The 22,395-nt window shown below is 40.2% G+C and overlaps 1 long non-coding RNA gene across 1 annotated transcript in view; it reads right to left on the bottom strand.

The window, feature by feature from the left end:
* Nucleotides 1–22,395, bottom strand: part of LOC307192705 — a 796,377-nt gene that overhangs the window by 749,754 nt on the left and 24,228 nt on the right. The window contains exon 2 of the long non-coding RNA XR_013830162.1: nucleotides 17,105–17,194. This is a non-coding gene — a long non-coding RNA (uncharacterized lncRNA). The remainder of the gene's footprint in view (nucleotides 1–17,104; nucleotides 17,195–22,395) is intronic.

Raw genomic sequence — 22,395 nt, 5'->3', positions numbered from 1 at the left:
AATATTTTGGTGGGCTTCCCTGGTCGCACAGTGGTTAAGAATCTGCCTGCCAATGCAGGGGACACAGGTTTGAGCCCTGGTCCAGGAAGGGGAAGATCCCACATGCTGCAGAGCAACTAAGCTCGTGTGCCTGTGCTACTGAGCACTACTACTGATCCTGTGCTCTAGAGCCTGTGAGCCACAACTACAGAGCCCACATGCCACAACTACTGAAGCCCGTGTGCCTAGAGCCTGTGCTCTGCAACAAGAGAAGCCACTGCAATGAGAAGCCCACACACCACAATGAAGAATAGCCCCCGCTCACTGCAACTAGAGAGAGCCCATGCACAGCAATGAAGACCCAATGCAGCCAAAAATAAAAATAAGTAAATTTAAAAAAATAAAATAAAATAAAATATCTTGGTTATCAATCAAGTCATTAAGAAAGTGATGGGAAATCACGCTCTCTGACTTCAGACTATACTACAAAGCTACAGTCATCAAGACAGTATGGTACTGGCACAAGAATAGATATATACATCCATGGAAGAGGATAGAAAGCCCAGAGATAAACCCACACACCTATGGTCACCTTATCTTTGATGAAGGAGGCAAGAATATACAATGGAGAAAAGACAGCCTCTTCAATAAGTAGTGCTGGGAAAACTGGACAGCTACATGTAAAAGAATGAACTTAGAACACTCCCTAACACCATACACAAAAATAAACTCAAAATGGATTTAAGACCTAAATGTAAGGCCAGACACTATCAAACTCTTAGAGGAAAACAGGCAGAACACTCTATGACATTAATCACAGCAAGATCCTTTTTGACCCACCTCCTAGAGACATGGAAATAAGAACAAAAAAACAAATGGGACCTAATGAAACTTAAAAGCTTTTGCACAGCAGAGGAAACCATAAACAAGACAAAAAGACAACCCTCAGAATGGGAGAAAATATTTGCAAATGAAGCAACTGACAAAGGATTAATCTCCAAAATTTACAAGCAGCTCATGCAGATCAATATCAAAAAAACAAACAACCCAATCCAAAAATGGGCAGAAGACCTAAATAGATGTATCTCCAAAGAATATATACAGATTGCCAACAAACACATGAAAGAATGCTCAACATCATTAATCGTTAGAGAAATGCAAATCAAAACTACAATGAGGTATCATCTCACACCAGTCAGAATGGCCATCATCAAAAAATCTACAAACAATAAATGCTGGTGAGGGTGTGGAGAAAAGGGAAGCCTCTTGTACTGTTGGTGGGAATGTAAATTGATACAGCCACTATGGAGAACAGTATGGAGGTTCCTTAGAAAACTAAAAATAGAGCTACCATATGACCCAGCAATCCCACTACTGGGCATATACCCTGAGAAAACGGTAATTCAAAAACAGTCATATACCACAGCGTTCATTGCAGCTCTGTTTACAATAGCCAGGACATGGAAGCAACCTAAGTATCCATCAACAAATGAATGGATAAAGAGGATGTGGCACATATATACAATGGAATATTACTCAGCCATAAAAGGAAATGAAATTGAGTTATTTGTAGTGAGGTTGATGGACCTAGAGTCTGTCATACAGAGTGAAGTAAGTCAGAAAGAGACAAACAAATACCGTACGCTAACACATATATATGGAATCTAAAAACAAAATGGTCATGAAGAACCTAGGGGCAGGACGGGAATAAAGACGCAGACCTACTAGAGAATGCACTTGAGGACACGGGGAGGGGGAAGGGTAAGCTGGGACGAAGTGAGAGAGTGGCACAGACATATATACACTACCAATGTAAAATAGATAGCTAGTGGGAAGCAGCCACCTAGCACAGGGAGATCAGCTCGATGCTTTGTGACCACCTAGAGGGGTGGGATAGGGAGGGAGGGAGACGCAAGAGGGAAGAGATATAGGGATATATGTATATGTATAGCTGATTCACTTTGTTATAAAGCAGAAACTAACACACCATTGTAAAGCAATTATACTCCAATAAAGATGTTAAAAAAAGAAAGAAAGTGATGGGAAAATAGGAACCCAAGAAATAATTCTACATGGCTCTTTAAGAAGTCAGCCCTTACCAACAAGAAGGTCATTAAGCAGATAAACTATTAGGTGTTCCTTGCTATCAAAACATTTTTGGGGACTTCCCAGCAGTCGAGTGGTTAGGACTCCACCTTTCAGTGCAGGGGGCATGGGTTCGATCCCTGGTCGGGGAACGAGGATCCCACATGCCCTGGGGTGTGGCCAAAAAAAAAATTTAATAAATAAAATTGCACACCTCTATAAATAAATAAATACATTAAAAGAAAACATTTTTGAATTAGGAAGTTCGGTGAAAGTGTGGTCGTTCATTCTGAATATAAGTAATTTCAGACCAGCACATAGTTGAACACAGTACCCACTCCACAGTTTGATTTGAGAGGCCTGTGAAGCCTTCCACCTCCAAAATATGATCCCTTGATCTCTTTTTTTTTTTAGATATGGTAACTAACCCCCTTCCTTACCCCCTCACTGACCCCTCCACAAACATCACCCACCCATTTTTGAGGTAAGACATCTTATTTTCAAGAATGTACTATTACAATGCACACATTTTGTCCAGGAGGATTAATTTCTAACCCACTGCTACAGATTCCTTAGTTTATTAGTTGAATTTGTTGCTAACTCTACTATGGTTCAATTTCTATCTGTAAATTAGGGAATAATAATGGTATTTACCTATTAGAATTGCTTGCAAATTAAATAATTCATGCAATGTGTCTGGAACTCAGTAAGTGCTCAACAGATGTTGGCTCATTTTGTAATTGTCGGTATTGTTTGTAAGTGATTAAGCTGAAAGTCTCATGGTTATGACTACAGAACTGAAAAATATAGAAGTAACAGGGAAGGAAAGTTCTGTCATGCAGAGAGCAGCCCAGTTAAACCACACAGCACAGGGGACCACAGGATCAGAGGAAGTGGGGACAGGCATGAAGGCAGGGGTTCTTATACCCTTTTCTGTTCCTCTACTTCTGAACAAATCTTCTCCAATCCCAGTATATCCTCTGAGAAAGTGAGAAGGAAAATAATCTCTTCAAATTTCATTAAATGGTTCAGAGGCCACTTTTTTTTCGCTTCTAAGGAGAACAAGGCTGCATGATTTAAATGCTCCTAATGAAAGATTTTCTCAGCTCTGTTAATTAGTGTCAATTGCAATGGTGGTTTCTGTTTCAAATTCATTCTTGTTCACCACTTTACCCTTACATGATGCTACAAAAGGCTGCAGCAGGCAAGAGGTAACCCCTACTGGATAATCTTCAGGCAAAATGGTTGGGATGAATTCCTGAGGGCCCCAGTGAGGTTTGTTTATTAATTTCATAGTGAAGAACAAGACAAAAAAGTGAGAGCAAGTATGTAATGAACAACCTGACGCAGCTGTCAAGGTGGAAAGGTGTGATGGGGAATAGAAATGTGTTGAAAGTGCACGTACTGGGATATCTCATAGCAAATACCAAGGTCTGTGGTTCGGATTCCAGTTATGCCTGGATGATTGAAAAGGCTACCAGTAGGAAAGATACCTAGGTAAGCATCATTCATCTCCACTCATTCATTCATTCATTCAACCCATATTATAGAGCTCCTACTTAGGATGCAGTTCACAATTTTACTGGAAAGACAGACATCCAAATGAATCATACAAAAGAATAGATGGATGGATGGATGGATGGATGGATGGATGGATGGATGGATGGATAATAGGTAGGTAGATAGTTAATGGTACTGGGTGATAAATACAAGAAGGTTAACTAAAGATGAGATGACAGTTCACTGTAAAGGGACTGATTTATTCTTCAGGAAAGGGAGGTTATGTTCTAAAATGACATGTATAATTCAGACCTGAGGGATATGTAGCAGTGAGCCAGGGAAAGGTTTAGGGGGAAAAGGCAGTAAGAAAAGTATGAGTCTCCACTGCGCTGAAGCAGACCTCGTCCTTCATCCCCTCAACACCAAGAAGCAGTTAAGGAAACCCAGCATTGGAAGGCGGGCAGCTTATAATCGAAGATCCTGTCTTTGGAGGTTGGGCATGGTGAGATTTTTTGACTATAAGGTGGGATGAGGTGGGACAGGACAACGTCAGCCCTCGTCTCAGCGGCGAGGAGTCATGGCTGTAGGAGATGTAAAATCTGTGGATGAGAACGACCTTCTAGGGTTTTCGTTTTAGCTTAAACAAGAAGATAAATGACCCGCAACACTTGCTGTAAAGACAGGGAGCTGACATGTTAACTTTAAGCTTCAGAGTAATGATATCCCTTCAAAAGTATTTATATTACACTCACATGTGGCTTTGGAATGAAAACCAAATGGCAAGCAATAAAACTCTTCTAAGACAACCCATTCTGGCAAGTAACTGGAATCCTGAGCTCTTTAGTAAAAGCGAATGCTGCTTCTTCCAGTTAAGTCGTGTGCCCCTGATTGGTTCCACAGACCAACAAAGGCCTTCAGAGTCCTAGACTTCCCAATGGCCAAGGGGATGGCAATGAAAATTATTCCAGCTTCCTTAACTGGACGCTCACTCAGCCAGCTGCTTTACAAATCAACAGTTAGTAACTAAACATACAGACCCTAGGGCCGCAATGTCTGGAGTTGAATTTTAGCTCCAACATTTGACAGCCAATGTGATCTCGGGCAAGTGACCTAACCTTTTTAGCCTCCGTTTCTACATCTGAGAAATGGAGACAGCAACAGCACCTACCTCACAGCGATGTGAGGAAGATTAAATGATATACATCAAAATCAATACATGGGAGACGCTGGAGCACAGTTTGCCATTAGGAGGGTGATTACTAATCCTCCCCACAGCCCAGACAGAGACCTATTTAACAAATTAGGTTCAGAGAAAATAAGAAAGACGCCACAAAACATACAGCTAAGTAAGGGGCAGGGCTGAGAGTCAAACATAGGTTTGCATTGGTCCACGTCTTTCCCACTGACTATACTATGTTCCCTATAAGCAACAGCAATGAGTACATATGAAGGCAAGAAAAGGACCAGAAACCAAGGTGGTACAAGCACCATTTTCTGAAGAAGACAGGTTGAGAATTTACTAGCAATGATTCCCCGGCCAAAGCACCCTTCCCACCTATTTGTAGCCCAAGTCCTGTTTATCCTCAAACAGAGGGAATATAGCAAAGGAAGGATGCCTTGAAACTTACAAATGCTCAAGCCTCATTGGACTGTTTCCTCTACATTTGTCTCATATCCTGAGTGGCAATAAAGTATTCTTAAGAAAATGATGGAAAAGTAAGAACACAAGAAGTCCTGCATGGTTTTATAGGAAGTCTGCCCTTAACAACAAGAAGGTCATTAAGCAGATAAACTATTAGATGTTCCTTGCTATCGAAACATTTTTAAATTAGGAAGTATAGTGAAAGCGTGGTCATTCCTTCTGAATATAAGTAATTTCAGACCAGCACATAGTTGAAAGCGATACCCACTCCATGGTTTGATGTGAGAGGCCTGTGAAGCCATTCCACCTCCAAAATATGACCTCTGGCCCTGTTTATCCTGTTACCAGTTTAAAGGTCATTTTTGCAGAGATGTTCCCTACCCACTGCCCTGTGCCTCTGGCCTAGCTTAGCTCCTTCTGGTGAATGCTCTCTTTTTTTTTTTTTTTTTTTTTCTGGTGAATGCTCTTAAAGACACTGGAGCGTTCCTTACAAATAGTCATCACAACTACATTGAAATATTTGTGATGTAGTTATTTGTTTCGACTCCATTTCTTCCAGGAGAATGTAAGTTTCATGAAACAGGATGAGTCACCTTATCTAGCCTTAGATCCAATGCATGACACATAATAGGAACTCAATAAGTACCTGACGCATGAGTGGACTTTTGGTCCAAGAAAAACATTGCCAGATACTGGGGCACAACATACTTGCAATAACATAATGAACTTGTTAGCAGTGGAAGCAAAAATCACCATAAAGTCAAAAGCTAAATCACTAATTTTTTCCAATATCAAAATAAGGTCACATGAATTATTTACTAAACATGACTTTGCTATTAGGTGAAGAAGGAATCAGAAGGTTTGTGTGTATTTCAGTGAGCAATATTTATTTTGATACTGTTTTATAAATACCAAACTAGTCAACCAATAGATTGAGGCTGTCTGCCCAGAGAGTTAAGTTACCTCAGTTATCTGGAAAGAGTACAAGGGTCCCCATGTTTCGATTTTGGAGTCTTGAATTCTAATTTAATTCTCAGTGCATCTATAACAATCGGTTATAGATTGAGCATTTTTCAATTAAATCTTAAGCAGGTGCTCATAACATTAACAGATAGAAGCAGCACTGTTCTCATTTAAGCCAGGATGAGTCTCCTAAGATACACCTGTCTTGTCCACTAGATGCTCTGCAAACAATACAACTATGCAGCCTTTAAGCATGGCTCTTAGGAACCCTCCAGGGTTCCAAGGAACCCAGTTTGAAAACACAGCCAACACTAGCAGAGATTTGACTGATACCTTCAATGCCAGTTACCTGCTCCTGTGCTGAGATTACAGTCAAACGAGGCTCTTACAGCATTACACACAGCAAAGCAACTCTGAGGTGGACTCATCTCTGAGTCAATCCATAAAGCTATGTGAGTGTCACACTGATCATTGTAGCTATAATCCCTACCTTAAATACATTCTTCTCCTCAGTATTTGAATATACCCAGAGAAAATGATTTGTGATATACTGCATTTAACCTTAATAAATAAAGTAAAATCTATTTTCAATTTTAGATGTGGCATGGTTTCTATATTTTTCACCTAAGAACTAATTTCGGGAAAAAAGACCCATGAATATACATTTGCACTTTGTAGAAAAGTACAAGATTTATCCAGCTCAAATAAGAAAAGCTCCTGGCCTCATGGAAAACAGGCTGGTAAATTCCTTTAAGTGACTTCATTCATTCACTCATTGTAATAATATTTCTTTTTTTATTGAAGTCTAATTGACTTAAAATATTAGTTTCAGGTGTACAACATATTGATTCAATATTTTTATACATTATGAAACGATCACCATGATAAGTCTAGTTACCATCCATCACCATACAAAGTTATTACAATATTATTGACTATATTCCCTATGCTGTACATTACATCCCAGTGACTTATTTTATAACTGGAAGTTTGTACTTCTTGATCCCCTTCACCTGTTCCACCCATCCCCCACCCTAAAAATATTTCTTGAGCCTGCACTATGCCACTGTAGCCTTAGAAAGTCTACACAGCTCATTTGTTCCATCAATCATGGCAGCATATATTCATTGTGTGACTGCCACATGCCAAGAGCCTGCCTTCGTGGAACTCAGAGTCTTGCCAGTGAGAAAGATTCCTTTCAGTAAACAAATCAACTAGAAAATTATAAGTAGTGATGAGACTATGAATAAATGAAACAGAGTCCTGAGATCGACCATGACAGTCTACATATAAAATATAGCTAAAACATTTCTGGAGCCCTACCGATCTAGCAATTGAAACCTGTTGAAAGTGTAAGAAACAACTTTTGGGCTTCCCTGGTGGCGCAGTGGTTGACAGTGCGCCTGCCGATGCAGGGGACGCGGGTTCGTGCCCTGGTCTGGGAGGATCCCACGTGCCGCGGAGCGGCTGGGCCCGTGAGCCACGGCCGCTGAGCCTGCGCGTCCGGAGCCTGTGCTCCACAACGGGAGAGGCCACAGCAGTGAGAAGCCCGTGTACCGCAAAAAAAAAAAAAAAAAAAAAAAAAGAAACAACTTTTATAGGCAATGCCAACAACCTATATTCAAACAGCCCCTAGAGCTCACAGCCCCTCTTTGAGCTCTAGGTGACTCTTAGATTTCAGTGCTTAGTAGGAAGCACAAGAACTTCATTTCTAAAGTCAGCTATTTTTTTTAAACTGCTGTTCAGGATAATTTTTGCACTATCATTGTATCAGTTTTCTCATGTCTATCCATCTATTCAAGTAAGTTATCACATAGATAACAAGTTCTAGAACAGAGACAGTGAAAAGGAAAAGAAAAATTCCTTTGGCAGAAAAAAACAATGGAGTCAAGGAATTGGAAAATTGTGTGATTTAATTTAGAGTGAGGACACAGGATTTAGAAAGCTCCAACTAGTAATGGTGTTATAGATAAAACTGTTCTTGGGGAGATAAAAGTGCCATTTAGATAGGGAAAGAGAAGCAGACGAAGCATTTCAGATGGGGAGAAGAGTTTACATAAACAAAAGTTGCATAATCTATCTTTCTATCTATGTGTTTGTCTAGCCACCCATTATGGTTCCAGTCGCCATGCTAAGTAAGTGCTTTCCATACCTCATCTCATTTAGTCCTTAAAACATAATAGGTAATAAAAAATTCATTATTACTCTCATTTGTTTTAGATTGTGTTTCTTATACATAGAGCCTGAAGTACGAATTCAGGTGCATGTGACTTACTGGGACAAGCAGGACCCAGACAGGGTGAGGAAAGTGAGGCATCTTAAAACACAATTTTAGGAGGCAGTCCTTCTCAGGGTTGTGCAACTTGCATGACCTGGCCAGTGAACATCTCCGTAAACTCTGCCCTCTAGATGCTTCACTCTCCTCACCCTAGTCCGAACCCTTGGGCGAGCGCTTTAGAACAAACTTGTAATGAATGGGGTTAGGCAGGAGAGTGAAGGTGAGAGAGCAGGTGAAGAATGTGGTCCTAGGAGAAGTCTAGCCATGGGCTGACCCACAGCAGGAGTGGCCTGGTGCCTAAGTGGCCCCAAAGAATGGTGCACGGGAGCTGGCCTTCTGTACCCGCTGTATCAACAGGTCACTGACGGCCCCTGGGGAGGGCAAAGGTATAAGATGTTAGCTGCAGCAGCTGGGGGCTGGGTGCAGTGGTAGTTAATGAGAACCTGCACGGGTTAAATTGCATCCAGTACATCATTTTGAATAAGCAGAATCTAATACTTACAGAGGCAGCAAATCTTTAATTGCTGGTCTTCAGGGAAGCCCTGATGTATAGCATTTGCCAACTGTCCTGGTGTAAATCCTCCCACCAAGGCTGATTTCAAGCTACCAACACGATCTGTGAATGCGGAGTTGGCAAGACGTGTGGCCAGTCTCCAGCAACAATGCATGGGGCTCAGGCAGTTTAGCGGTCAGAGGAGAACCAAAATTTGATCTCAGGTTGCCTGACACATCAAGGCATATCCACAGTGCCAGAGAGCATGAGGCAGCAAACTCTGCCTGTCAAGAGCCAGGTAGGAAATATATTCTGCTTTGTGGTCTCTGTCACAATGAGTCAATTCTGCTGTTGTCGTGTGAAAGCAGCCACAGGCGATACGTAAATGAAGGATATGGCTTTGTTCCAATAAAATTTTATTTACAAAAACAGGCAGTGGGTCGTGTTGGGTCCATGGGTTGTACTTTGCCAACATCAGCTGTAGATGTTATTTAGTATTTTTATAATAAATCACATCTGCTATTTACTTACTGAGCAGGTCCAACACTAAAGTGATGGAAGAGAGGCACCTAGAACACAAAATTTGCCTCACCCTAGGTCTGGTCCTGTTATTGAGCCACCTGAACCAGATTTACAGGTGTATTGATCAGGGCTCATTTGTTCAAATCTGAATCACTTTAGCAGAAGAGGATATAACACAGGGAATTAAGAGCTTGCAAAATTACTGGAAGGGCTAAGGAAGCAGGTGAGGCAAGGCAAGCAGCCTACCAGGGAAGCTTCTACATCTGCCTCCCTCAAGAATGTGGGCAATCAGGAGGCTGCCCATGGAACTGCTGAGTTCAAAGACACAGTCACACAAGCATGGTCCAGGATCAAGGCCACCGCCACTGCCATTCAACCCCCAGGAACTTAGTGAACGGTACTAGGACACTGCTGCAAACAAAACCAATGTCTACAGGCTCATGCCTGCCAGCAACAACAGCTGAAGTCACAGGAAAGTGCCCCTGCCTCGCGTCCATCTTCCCAATACCAGCTGCATGCACCTCTGGGGACCTAATTTTCTTCCAGAACCCTAGCTGCAAGAGAGTCAGAGAACTGTGTATTTTAGCTACTCAACTGGTGACACTAGAAGAGAGATGAAACCAATGCTGAGTGACACTTGACTGCATTCACCATAGTAGGCCTCCTGGCAAAGGCTTTATTTTCTGAGAACTTAAGGGTACCTGTCCAACAAGCAAAAGACTTCCCTGGGACAAAGCCGGTTCCAATCAGAAGTTCCTGCTGGTAAAGGAAACACCATTCGTGCCAATACACACACACACACACACACACACACACACACACACACACACACACACACACACACACACACACCCCTAGAGTGTATGATGGCACACACACACACACACACACACACACACACACACACCCCTAGAGTGTATGATGGCACACACACACACACACACACACACACACACACACACACACCCCTAGAGTGTACGATGGCACACACACACACACACACACACACACACACACACACACACACCCCTAGAGTGTATGATGGCACTGGTGGTAGGGATCAGAAATGTCTAGCTGAGGGATAGAGGGTAAGAGTACAAGATACTAGAGAAGATTTGCTTCAGGCATAAGGAACTGGGTCAAGGAATGCCAGGCATGGTAGTCGTCAAAAGTAGTGAAATTAGGAGCCCTATAGGATAGGAGAAGGCTGGCAGTTGCTAAGGGGTGAATGCAAAGGGAAAGCTGAGGAAATGCCCTACACAGGTCATTTGCCTTAAGGGAACCATCTCTTTATGACTGCCATACGGGGTGCAGTTAAGTAATACTAAGCATGTTATAAATACACCAAGCTCTACCAACTGCGATTCGTCATCATTTCCATGAAAAAAGAAAATGTATAAGTCAATACGGTGGAGCTATTTCCTTTAAAAATGTTTTGTGTTACAATATATGACATATACAAACGTACGTTCCATAGGTGTGATTATAGATTAAAATAATGAAATACTCTTGTATCTGCCATGTAACTTAAGAATTTTACAGCTGAAGCTACCTGTGTATTTTCCCTGATATTTCTGACTCATTCTCTTTCATTATCCCAAAGTTTATAATTTTTATTCCCTTGCTTTAAAAAATATAGCTGATCACATATACTTGCAGTCTGAAATTATTTCAAGTTTGCACACCTCAAGTTATTTCTAACTGATAGAAATTAATACTATTGCTAACGAACGTTTGTCAAAACCTATTTATCAGAATTAGAAAACGAACAGAAGTCTTGTGTGTTTCCAAAAAGGATGGAAAAAAGAAAGGCAGATATCTTCCATGAATGCTTAATTCACCTTGTAATTTGAGCAAGTTTTCATTTAAAAAAAATAGTTTAATCATAAAATGCTTTTAGACATGCCAGCCGGCTAAAACAGTGCCTAATTTCAACTGTTTTTCACAATGGTGAGCAAGTCGCAGAGTTAATGAAATTAAGCTTCCTTCATTTCCCTCAAACTCCCCCCACAAAGAAGAGCTGTAACGTACAAAATGCTGCCTTAAGTGCGTGGCCCTGCTGGTTTCCAGGACTGGAGCCATCACTGATTTGTCACACGGTCCTCTTAACAACATATTTGTATTTTGCAAAATGTATAATTTTTTGTAGCCCCTGAACAAATATATTTACATAACTGTGTCTAACGAGAAATTACATTTAACTTCTCAGAAATGACAATAACTAAAACCTGAACTGCCAATTCCACTTCATTAGTGTGGTAGAAATGCATTCCAAATGTTAATAAAAATTCCAACATGCTGATAAATTAGAGCTTCTAAGGAGCATGTGACACCTTGGTTAATATATTCAACCTCAATTATATTTCTCTTCAGCACCCTGTTATCTGGAACCTTTGCTGGCAATCAGAGGTGCTGTTTTTCAGCGGCCAATTTTCTAGATAATGTAGCTTATCAACACTGTGGGTAAACTTGCCAATGGAATCAGGCTGCACTGAACCACACACACGCTAATTGCATCCCTTTTTTATGCATATTTACAGACTGTCACTTCAAAGAAATCAGTGGCCCATTGAGGCACCCAGTTAGCTGGAAGAATTGCCTCTTGCAAATGAAAATTAGCAAACAAGCTAGTGATAAATATGAAATGAACAAAGTATAAAAATACTGTTTTGTTCCGAAACTTCCTTGTCATCCCAATTTATACTCGCAAATGGAAGGAGTTTGGAACCTAGGATGTGCCTTTTGTTTCAAACGAAGACAGAAAGAATTCTTCCTTAAACCCACTAACTAGGTAAAAGCCTATTAGCTTTTCCCTCTTCTCCCACGCCATCCCCACCCCAAATTTCTATTCTCATAAACAGGTTATTAAATCCCGTATTAGATTTGGTTTGGAGTTTGAATAGACAAATGACATGTTAACACTTCAGAAACAATTAACCCTGGGAACTTAATTAAGTTCTTCTGACTTTAAGGAAGCACATTGCCAAATGTTTCTCAACTCTCTCAATTTGTTCAGGAATAGCAATGCTTTCCTTCTCTCAAGTCTTCCTAGGTTCAACAGCAGAAAGCTTTCGCTGGCTATATATGGATAAAGGTTATGGTGTCAGGAGCCTGCTGTAATCTGACTAACTCAGAGCGAGTATAAAAAAAGACAGGTACCAAAAAATAACAATAATTTAAAAAAAAATTTCCAAAAGCCCCAAACACTGGCCATATATAAAAGAGAAAACGATCTTATAATTATGTCCTGGGAACTGCACACACACAAAAATACTGAGACCTGGGCTGTGTGTTTGTCTGAAATCCTTTCCCTTGCTTTTTACAATAACATTTTGAAATCTTTCACCACGAGGACAATGTTTTGAAGGCAATATTAGGTTTTGGAAAACATGTCATTTTAATATAAGCAGGTCATTTTAATATAAGTTAAAATAAACCACATACCAATTAAACTATAAATACTTTTAAAGGTCTTGTGCCAGAGTGAGCAATTTAGAGTCGCAAAACTCAACAAATAAATGGCACTTAAAGTCTTAGCTTACAGCTCAGGTTCAATGATACTTTATTTGGTTTGGAGAACCGAGCATCACGCCTGCTGTATTTCACAGTTTCAACAGACTCCTAAATTCCTCATCACTAACATTAGATATACAATGTCATTTGAGAGTTTTTTTTCTTTTTAAGAGCACAAGCAATAACATAAATATTGATACAAACACCGGGGGAAACATTGCTATTTTAAGAAACACACTACACCTACATGCCTACTGCTCCTTTCTTACATGAGAAAACAGGGTCCTTTAGTAAATTAGTGCTCATCTGTGTGCACTAATTTAGACAATTATTTTATATCACTTTCCAAGCTGACATACCATGGTGTGTTTATATGTCTGTCTCCCTGCCCAGACTGGGAACTCCTTGAAGACATGAATCTAGTTTTGTGCAAAGATGAATAAAACAGAGACCCCACCATTGAGGAGTTCAAGGTGTATGGGGGGCAGGGAAAGACACTTACTTATGCAGCTATCCGCTACAAGGGAGAGGAACAAAGTGCTACGAGATCCTAAGATAAGACCTGTTGGTTCTGCCCAGGGGTCTGGGAAAAAAAAATCACACAATCGATGACATTAGAATCAGATCTTAAGAGATAAGTAACACTTCAATCTGGGAGGGAAGGGCATTTCAGGCGCATTGAACCACACAGGCAAAACAGAAGGCTGAAAGGTAAATGGACGAGTCACGGGAGAGATTTTTGGCGATGCTAAATCTTAGGCTGGGGGAGGGGGAGGTGGGCAGGAGCATCCACAGTATACACAGAGAGAAAGACCTGAATTCTGTCTATGGCTACGTCACCTTTACCTTTCCTATCTTTTGCTGGGGGAAGACAAAACGTGGGGAAGGCTATGTGAGCACTTGCGAAAGAGAAAAATTCTCATGAAGACTGACCAAAAGACACCCTGACTTTTAAAAATGTATAACAATTTTCATTTTTAAAGTTCACCTGCAGTGCTATCAAATTATAAATACATATTCACCCAGCACCTCTACAGGGTCTGTCTATAATACAGTAACACTGATTTCACAAGACACAAGAAGATCTTATCCTATTCCTCTATATGGACACACTGAAGAATGTGTCTCAATCACTCTTGATTCAAATATTAATAAATTTCCCTGTCTCTTAAAGGGGCTCATTGAAATTTGGCTCAATCTTTCGTCTTCAGAACGTCTGGAGGAAAAGACAGCAATCCCGGCTAATCTGGCAGAGCCTTTAAGGGTTTATCCAAAAACCTACTTTATTGAAGATGGTTTTGAACTTTAACATTCCGAAAACCTGCTTTTGTGAATGGGCAAAAAAACCTAACAAAAGGAATTACGTAATATCAAAGCTAGTTGGTTGGTTTCAGAGAAAATTTTTCAATTGATTAATACATCATTCGCTATTAGCTATTTTATAATATAGACACTGCTCCTAGAACATAAAAGGCAAAATAATAATGGTAATAGTAATACTAAAATAGCAGCAGCTTACAATTTTAGCCCACTCACTATCCGTCAGGAACTAAGCCAGTGACTTTACTTACAGTATGCCATCTAATCTCTAGAACATTCCCTTGAAGGAAGTATCTTCAGCCCTGTGTTTTATAAAAGAAGATACTGAGGCCATTTCTGTTGGACAAGGCTGCGAACTAGTTAACGGCAGAGCCAGGATTCCAATCGGGGACACAGCCTTCCAAGCCTGGGATGGTAACCACTGTAAGATGCTGCCTCTTTCTAAATAATGTGAGATTGTTTCTCTTTTTCAACTTGAGCTTGGCTAAATTGTTTGGGGGGGGCAAAAAAAAAGCTTGAGCAGGGAGAAGAAGAACAAAGAGGGAACAAAAAGAGGGAGAAGAGAGAAGAAGGAGAAACAGAGGGCAGGGAGGAAAAGAGGGCCGAAAAAAAGAGAGAGAGAGAGAGGGAGGGAGGGAGGGAGGGGATGGAAGAAATGGAAGAAAAGCCAGTGAAAGCAAGAATCTCATTTTTCAGGATGCTCCCATAACACTCGCTACTCCCCATTCTCCACACTTTTTTTTTTAATTGAAGTACAACTGATATAAAATATGGTGTTACTTTCAGGTGTACAGCAAAGTGATCTGGTTACATACACTATTTTTTCAGGTTATTTCCCATTATAGGCTATTACAAGATACTGAATATTGTTCACCGTGTTGTACAGTAAATCCTTGCCCATTCTCCACACTTCCTTACTACTTTTTTCCCTGGTCCATCTCTCTGGTAGAATATAAGGTCCATGAGGGCAGGAACTGTATCTGTCTTGGCCGGTATCCCCTACGACTAGCACAAAACCAGCAAAGAGTGGGCACTCACTAAATGAAGAAATAAAATAAATTTTATTTCCTTCCCTTCATGGTTTGAATACTTCACTTGTCAACTAGCTGTTTTCTTGTTCTCTATAGCCTCAAAAAGAAATGTATCAATGCCTAAGACTACAAGGATAGAACAATTCCATTCTATTGTACCCATACATTTGCGATCGCAAATTATTTAGGTCTAAAGAGTGCCCTTTTGTTGTTACCATTAGTGTGCTCCTCCTAAGTAGGACCACTGGGCTCCTGTACTCTAATGCTCTCCTAATTTTTTATTCATCTTTGACTGAACACTGGAAGAATGTAAATCAAAGAGTAGAGTTCCTCTGCCTTCTAACTTTTGAAAAATTCCCTATAAGGCAGTTGGAGGATAATTCCATAACCAGAAATTTCACTGCTCTCAACATTCCACAGAGGTCAAAGATCGTTTTAACCATTTTTGTAACCAAAAAAATGAATACTTAACCCAATGAAGAATGGTTTTCAACTGGAGTGTTACCCCACTTTATACTATCAATCAAAACAAAATCATAGGTTTCAATATATAAACATTTGTTCTACATTCAAATTTGTAGAAATACATATTTGCTTCATAAATGAAAATAACCCAGCAGTTAAAACGTGTGTCAAGGATGTGCCCTTATCTTGCTGAGTTTCTTATTGTTTATTTTGCTTACGCTTCATCAGACACCTGTTTTGTACTGAAATCTTCATTAAAAGGTTTTCCTTTTTTTTTTTTTCCCCCTCCTTTTCTCTCTTTTCCCAAGCCCCTTGCTTTTTGGATTAAAGCTACAATTTTTAATCTGTCTTCCCAGACTCCCCTTTCACTGGTCAGAAGGAGACTTTTCCTTTGTGTTAGAATTATTCACAGGACCCATGGAATGAAGGCTGAGCACAAAATAAACTCAGCTCACAGAAGAAAAAAAAAAAAGTGTTGCTTGAAGAGGATGGCTTTGGAACATTCGCCAAGCTCAGGACGAAATAAACAAAACTAGAACTAACTTGGGAGCAAGAATATTCTCAGAACAAGCAGCCAAGCTGGGAGCCAGAGCAAAACAGAGCGTCCTGAACATCTGTTTTGTTTTCATTTCAGGAACGAAGAACACCTTAGTCCTCACTGATTGTTTTGCTCTGAGCAGTCCCTTTGGACTTTTGCTAAACCCAGAGAAAACCTGGGACAACTTGGACAAAATGTGAAAATGCAAAGCGTTTACTTAATATTTAAAAGAAAGAACAGAGAGAAAGAGAGAGAGAGAAAAGAGAGAGGTACCTTTGAAAGTTTTAAAAACTCAGGTAAAATACAATTTATTCTGACTATTTTTGACACAAATCACCCTGTAATTGCCATTTCTGCAGGTGTCTCAATTACGAGAGTACGGTGTGGTTGTTTAAATGCCTATACATTTGTCTGAAGAAGAGAAAAAGCCACAACATTGTCTATTAAATGTCAAAAAGCCTTTTCTTTAACTATAGAGGGCTTGGACAGAACTCAGGAAATACTTCAACTGGAAAAGAAATGTTAAAAGCTACCCTTCAAGCTATTGGAAAACCTATTATCAAATGTTAAAACCTTAAAAAAAAATCCATGAGTATCCCGAGCTGGATTACAGATCTTTGTTTAGCAAAGGTTCATCATCAATGATAACCAAAGACAAAGTAACAATGGATGCAATCTACCTGCTCATTAGGAATCACGATGCTTAAATTAAGAAACTCAAGAACAGGTATCTGATGACGTGTGTTCTCTGGATGCAGGAACCACAGTTACTTACAGAAAATGCCGACGGTGTTTCTCTTTATCACATCTCTAAGTCATCATGTCAGCACTTTGGACGCTGCTAGCTGTCACTGTGTGTGAGAACCTAAGGAGAAGGGGGGAAGAAATGGACATAACTTTCCCTCAGAAAAAAACCATGTGGAAGAATATACATCATGTACATGCATAGGCAGACAACCTTTCACTTCTTTTTCTCCGTTCATAGGACATAATGAGAATTAATTAGCACATTCCTAAATCATGTGCCCCAATTTCCTCTCTAATGTGTGTATCTATGCATAAGTGAAGATTTTGTAAAGAAAGGAGACAGAAATCAGAAAGCTGAGGTCAGAGACAGAAGCACAGATGTACATATAAATGGATGTTCTGGGATTGTGTCTCTTTGTGATGCAGAATTACAAATGATTTTAATTCAACCCCTTCAACATGAGCTATCCTTTTTTTCTGTTCTAAACACAGTACCTACAAGCCCCCCAAATTCATCTCTTACAGACTTGGAAGATTTGAAAATTTCTCCAAAATGCCACATGTCAGTCAAAAAAGAAAATGATTGGCTTTTAAAATTATAATTTAAAGCACAGTGATGAGAGGGTATGTTTTCATTAAAATTTAACCCCTTTTTAAGCTCTTGTGTCTGGGGCTTTGGGGAACACACTGAAAACCTGGGGGCTTTGCCTGCATATCCTTCTGAGGAAAAAAAGCTACAAAACAAAAAGCACAGAATTACAATGAACTGTAGCCTGTGTTAAAATAAGGCCATGTCCTTCAGTATGTACCTCAGTACAGGATTTACTGCTCATTGTTTGAAATATACAGAAAAATCAAAGGTCTGTCACTTCCATTTACAAATGTTTAGAAATTAAATCTAACAGGTAAGGATTAATCCATACGTGTTCCTGAACCTTATTTTTTTTAATGGTATCATTTTCATATCCTCTGAGGGGAATCAATTTCTGTAAAGTGTAACCTTTTTGTAGTAGGAATAATCATTTTTGCATCATGGTAATATTCAATTCAAACAAATTATTTTAAAAGAGTATTCGACAAAGTAACCCCTAAACATAACAATATCATACAAAAACAATTGAGGGTTCAAAACATTTTATTGTCCTGTTTCTTTAGTCCAGCATTAAAAAGCATTACCTCAGCAATTACACAAATCTATACATGTGATAAAATCTCACAGAACTGTACAAAACAATAGTGCACATCGAAAAACCAACAAAATCACATAAGGTCTACAGTCTAGTTAAGAGTATTTTGTGAAAGTCAGTTTCTCACTTTTGATATGTACTATGGTTATGTAAAAGGTTACCATTAGGGGAAGCTGGGTCAAGGGTATGTGCTACCTCTCTGCTGTTTTTTACCACTTCTTATGTATCTACAATTATTTCAAAAGAAAAAAAATTACCTCCACACAAGTTTTATAAGTCTGAATTCCCAGACATCATGTTAGAGTTTCACAATGCAAGGAATCAAATAGATTCTCACTAAAATTTAGATCTACAACGTTCAAAGAAATTTCAGAAAGGTTGAAAAATACATCCTTCATACACCACTATGTATAAAATAGATAACTAATGAGAACTTACTGTACAGCACAGGGAACTCTACTCAGTGTTCTGTGGTGACCTAAATGAGAAGGAAAACTAAAAAAGAGGGGATATATATATACACATATAATTGATTCACTTTGCTGTACAGCAGAAACTAACACAACATTGTAAAGCAACTATACTCCAATAAGAATTAAACAAAGAATATATCTTTCAATTGACTCAGATTTGAGGAATGCTGGGTTAACTCTCATCATCTTCCAAGTCCTAATGAAGAGCAGGTCTCTAACTTTCTCTGACCACCTTATACCTTGTTTGCTCCAATCTCTGTCCCTATCCACCACCCCAGGCAGAAACAATGTCTCCCTCTATTCCAGAGCAGTTAGGTTTAGGGGTTAAGAGCCTATAGTCAGATTGCTTCTCTGATACTACCTGCTCCACCGTAGTCAAATTGCTTAACCTATCAAAGCCTCTGTTGGCTAATCTGTAAAAAGGGGATAATACAGTATCTACTGCATAGGGTTGTTGTGAGGTTTACACGAAGCAATGGATGAAAAGAGCCTGACGTGTAGAAAGCACTACATCAAGGTCAGCGGTGACCTAGGGTAGTGCTTCGTCCATGCTTCTACTGTAGTGAGTGAGTGAAGGATAACAGGAAACCAGAGCCACACTGAGCTTCCTTTAAATGCTGGCCCCTCCTCTTGTTAACTACAGGATCTGCCCTCTCTCCAAGCCACAGCTCCCTTGTCTGAAAAACAGAATAATGATGCAGCGCCAGGCGCACAGTAAGCGTCCAGCACCAGGCGTTTTTGTTAGCGTTGCATCTACTACGTTATAAATATTTCTTTGGACTCTCTGTTTTGCTGCACTATGAGATCCTCATAGGCAAAGGTCAGCTACTATTCCAGCTTTCTGTCTCCTGCCCAGTGTCGCCACAAAGGAGATGCTCCGTAAATGTTTGTTAAATTGCAATTTTTAAAAAGCTCAGGATGGAAAAATGAAACTTTAAAACTAACCACTTGAAACACATCACAAAGAACCCCAGGAGTGAAAAGACATTTACAGGACCACTCTGGTTGCCGAAGACTTTTTCTTTTTATGGTAATGGCACCTCTTTTAAGTTTTCAGAAACCGAATTTGTAAAAGTAAGCCTCAAGGAGAGCTGTAAGTTCTGGGTTCCAAAGCAGAGGAGGCATTGGCCAACAATCCTTGCTTTAAACCCTCAGGTCCCAGAGTAGTTAAGTAGGTGCAAGTTACACCTACAGAGGACACCACAAATCAATGGGAATGCCTTCCCTGTCTTTATTAACATACTCCCATGTGCTGTCTTAAGTAATACTCTTGAAAATTTAAGAAACGCCCACAATAATGGCCTGGGATGCTACAGTTTCCTGTAACAACGTTTATTCCTGTGCTCTCACCTCTTCATCACAAAGCAGTCTTGCCATCATCCTGAAGTCATTTAAAGGACTGGAAAATCAGCTTCAGGAAATAGTCGGTTTTCTGTCCTAAGTCCTTATGGACTGTGACTTGAGAAACCCTCCTGCAGATAAATCTAACACCCTAATAATTCAATATTTTTCTCCAAAACAAAACCATTAGCATTTTATTAGAAGAAATATTTCACCCCTCTCTCTCTCTCTATTTAAACACGCCACAGATGTAGCACTCTGTGTGGGTTGTTAGAAAGTCAAAGAATATAATTTCTTGATTAATTGCCATACACAGGATCCGAGTTATGCACAATTCTGGTAGTTAACCCCACCACCTCCCGTAAGCAGTCTTGCTAAACCTTCCAAATAAGCACATTTCTGATAAATCACTTGCAGCTATTTAAATGGATCAGGCTTTATTCCTTGGGATAGATAGATCATGTCATTCTCAAAGTGCAAGAACTACAGGAGAGAAATTCCACAGTAAACCTCTGCTGTGGTACCTTCGTTTCCCTTGCAGGCTTCAGGGAGTCTCAGTTAATATTTCTTAGCTTACTTTTAACTATCTTGTGGTCTCAGAAATGGTTGGTGATTCAGAAATTACATCAGGAGTCTAAAGATAGACTTCAATAAATGCAGCAGTTCTCGATCAGGAAAAGAAAATGCCTGTTGGTTTAAAGACTATTGGGAATCAAAGAGCTATTCTTAGTTGGGCCAGTTACAGTCGATCCCTCCAAAAGCAAGTTACCTTCTCTCCTCAACCATCCATCTACTTAACTGGGTTGCATGAATATAAATCACAGGGATCCCTAGATATTGGTAGAGTGCTCAATTCTGAGCTATGGGTAACTTTTTATGTACTTTTTTTCCCCACCACAGGCGGAAAAAGAAGTTTTGGGGCACAGTTTGCATATTGGTTACTTCACCAATGGAATGACTGATTTACCCAAGACAACAGGGCTGACAGCAGTAAAAGCAGAGGGAAAAGGTCGGGTCCCAGGTGTATCTGGGGGATGCTCCTTTATGCCACCCGACCTCAAGGAGTTACTATGCCACATTTTTTTTTTTTTTTTTTTGCAGTACGCGGGCCTCTCACTGATGGGGCCCCTCCCATCGCGGAGCGCAGACGCAGGGGCCATGGCTGACGGGCACAGCCGCTCCGAGGCATGTGGGATCCTCCCGGACTGGGGCACGAACCCGTGTCCCCTGCATCAGCAGGCGGACTCTCAACCACTGCGCCACCAGGGAAGCCCTATGCCACATTTTTATCACACAACCTCTGGCATGAAAATTCTTTGCAGGGGATCCTACATCCCTCAATTATGCTCTTCTTTTTCCAGTACAAGCATAACGATAAAAAGCATCTCAGTTCAAACAGGATTGGTCAACCAATACCTAAACAGCAAGCAACTGGCCCCTCTCGCCTTCACGGCCAATAAAGACCCTCAGACATCTCCTCCACTTCTCTGAAAATTTATCTTCTTTAACACTGGAGGTATGTTTCCCTAAATCTGAATTTATTTGGGATTCATCCAGACAACCCTCCCTTCTTTAGTTCAAAAAGTGTGCGGGGATACCCAGAATTCTGGAATGGATGAGAGTCAATTAATTGTGACATTCTAGTAAAGAAAAAACACCCACTGGTACCGTCTTCTTGAATCTCACATCCTTGTAAATCAGGGTCAATATATGTTCATTTAAAATAAAGAAAATGATTCGTTTTTAATATTCTTTTTAGTTTATATTACCTAAATGTCCCATAGTAAGCATACTCCACTTCTGCAAATAAAAATGTTCTTTGAAATGCATTTGACAGGGCTTCCCTGGTGGCGCAGTGGTTGAGAGTCCGCCTGCCTATGCAGGGGACACGGGTTCGTGCCCCGGTCGGGGAAGATCCCACATGCCGCAGAGCGGCTGGGCCCGTGAGCCATGGCCGCTGAGCCTGTGCGTCCGGAGCCTGTGCTCCACAACGGGAGAGGCCACAGCAGTGAGAGGCCCGCGTACAGAAAAAAAAAAAAAAAAAAAATGCATTTTACAAAATTTTATATACATATCAATACCATGTCGAAAATACCATAAGGAAGTCTCCCTGAAGCTCGTGCCAAGTTTTGTTTGCTTTGTTGTTGTGGTTGTTTAGTCTTGTTTTTGCTTTTTAAGTTTCCCTGACCATTCCAGTTTACCTCATTATTAGACTACAAGCCATTCAATAATTGACTACTAAAAAGTGTTTTACCGAATCCATAAAATGAGAATGAAGGGGAAAAAAAGAAAAAAAACATGAACAAAAATGTCCTCTA

This window comes from Stenella coeruleoalba, assembly GCF_951394435.1.
Source record: "Stenella coeruleoalba genome assembly, chromosome: 10".
In the NCBI taxonomy this organism is placed as follows: domain Eukaryota; kingdom Metazoa; phylum Chordata; class Mammalia; order Artiodactyla; family Delphinidae; genus Stenella; species Stenella coeruleoalba.
Note: the sequence above shows the minus strand (reverse complement) of the source record. Positions and strands in the feature narration are given on the sequence as shown.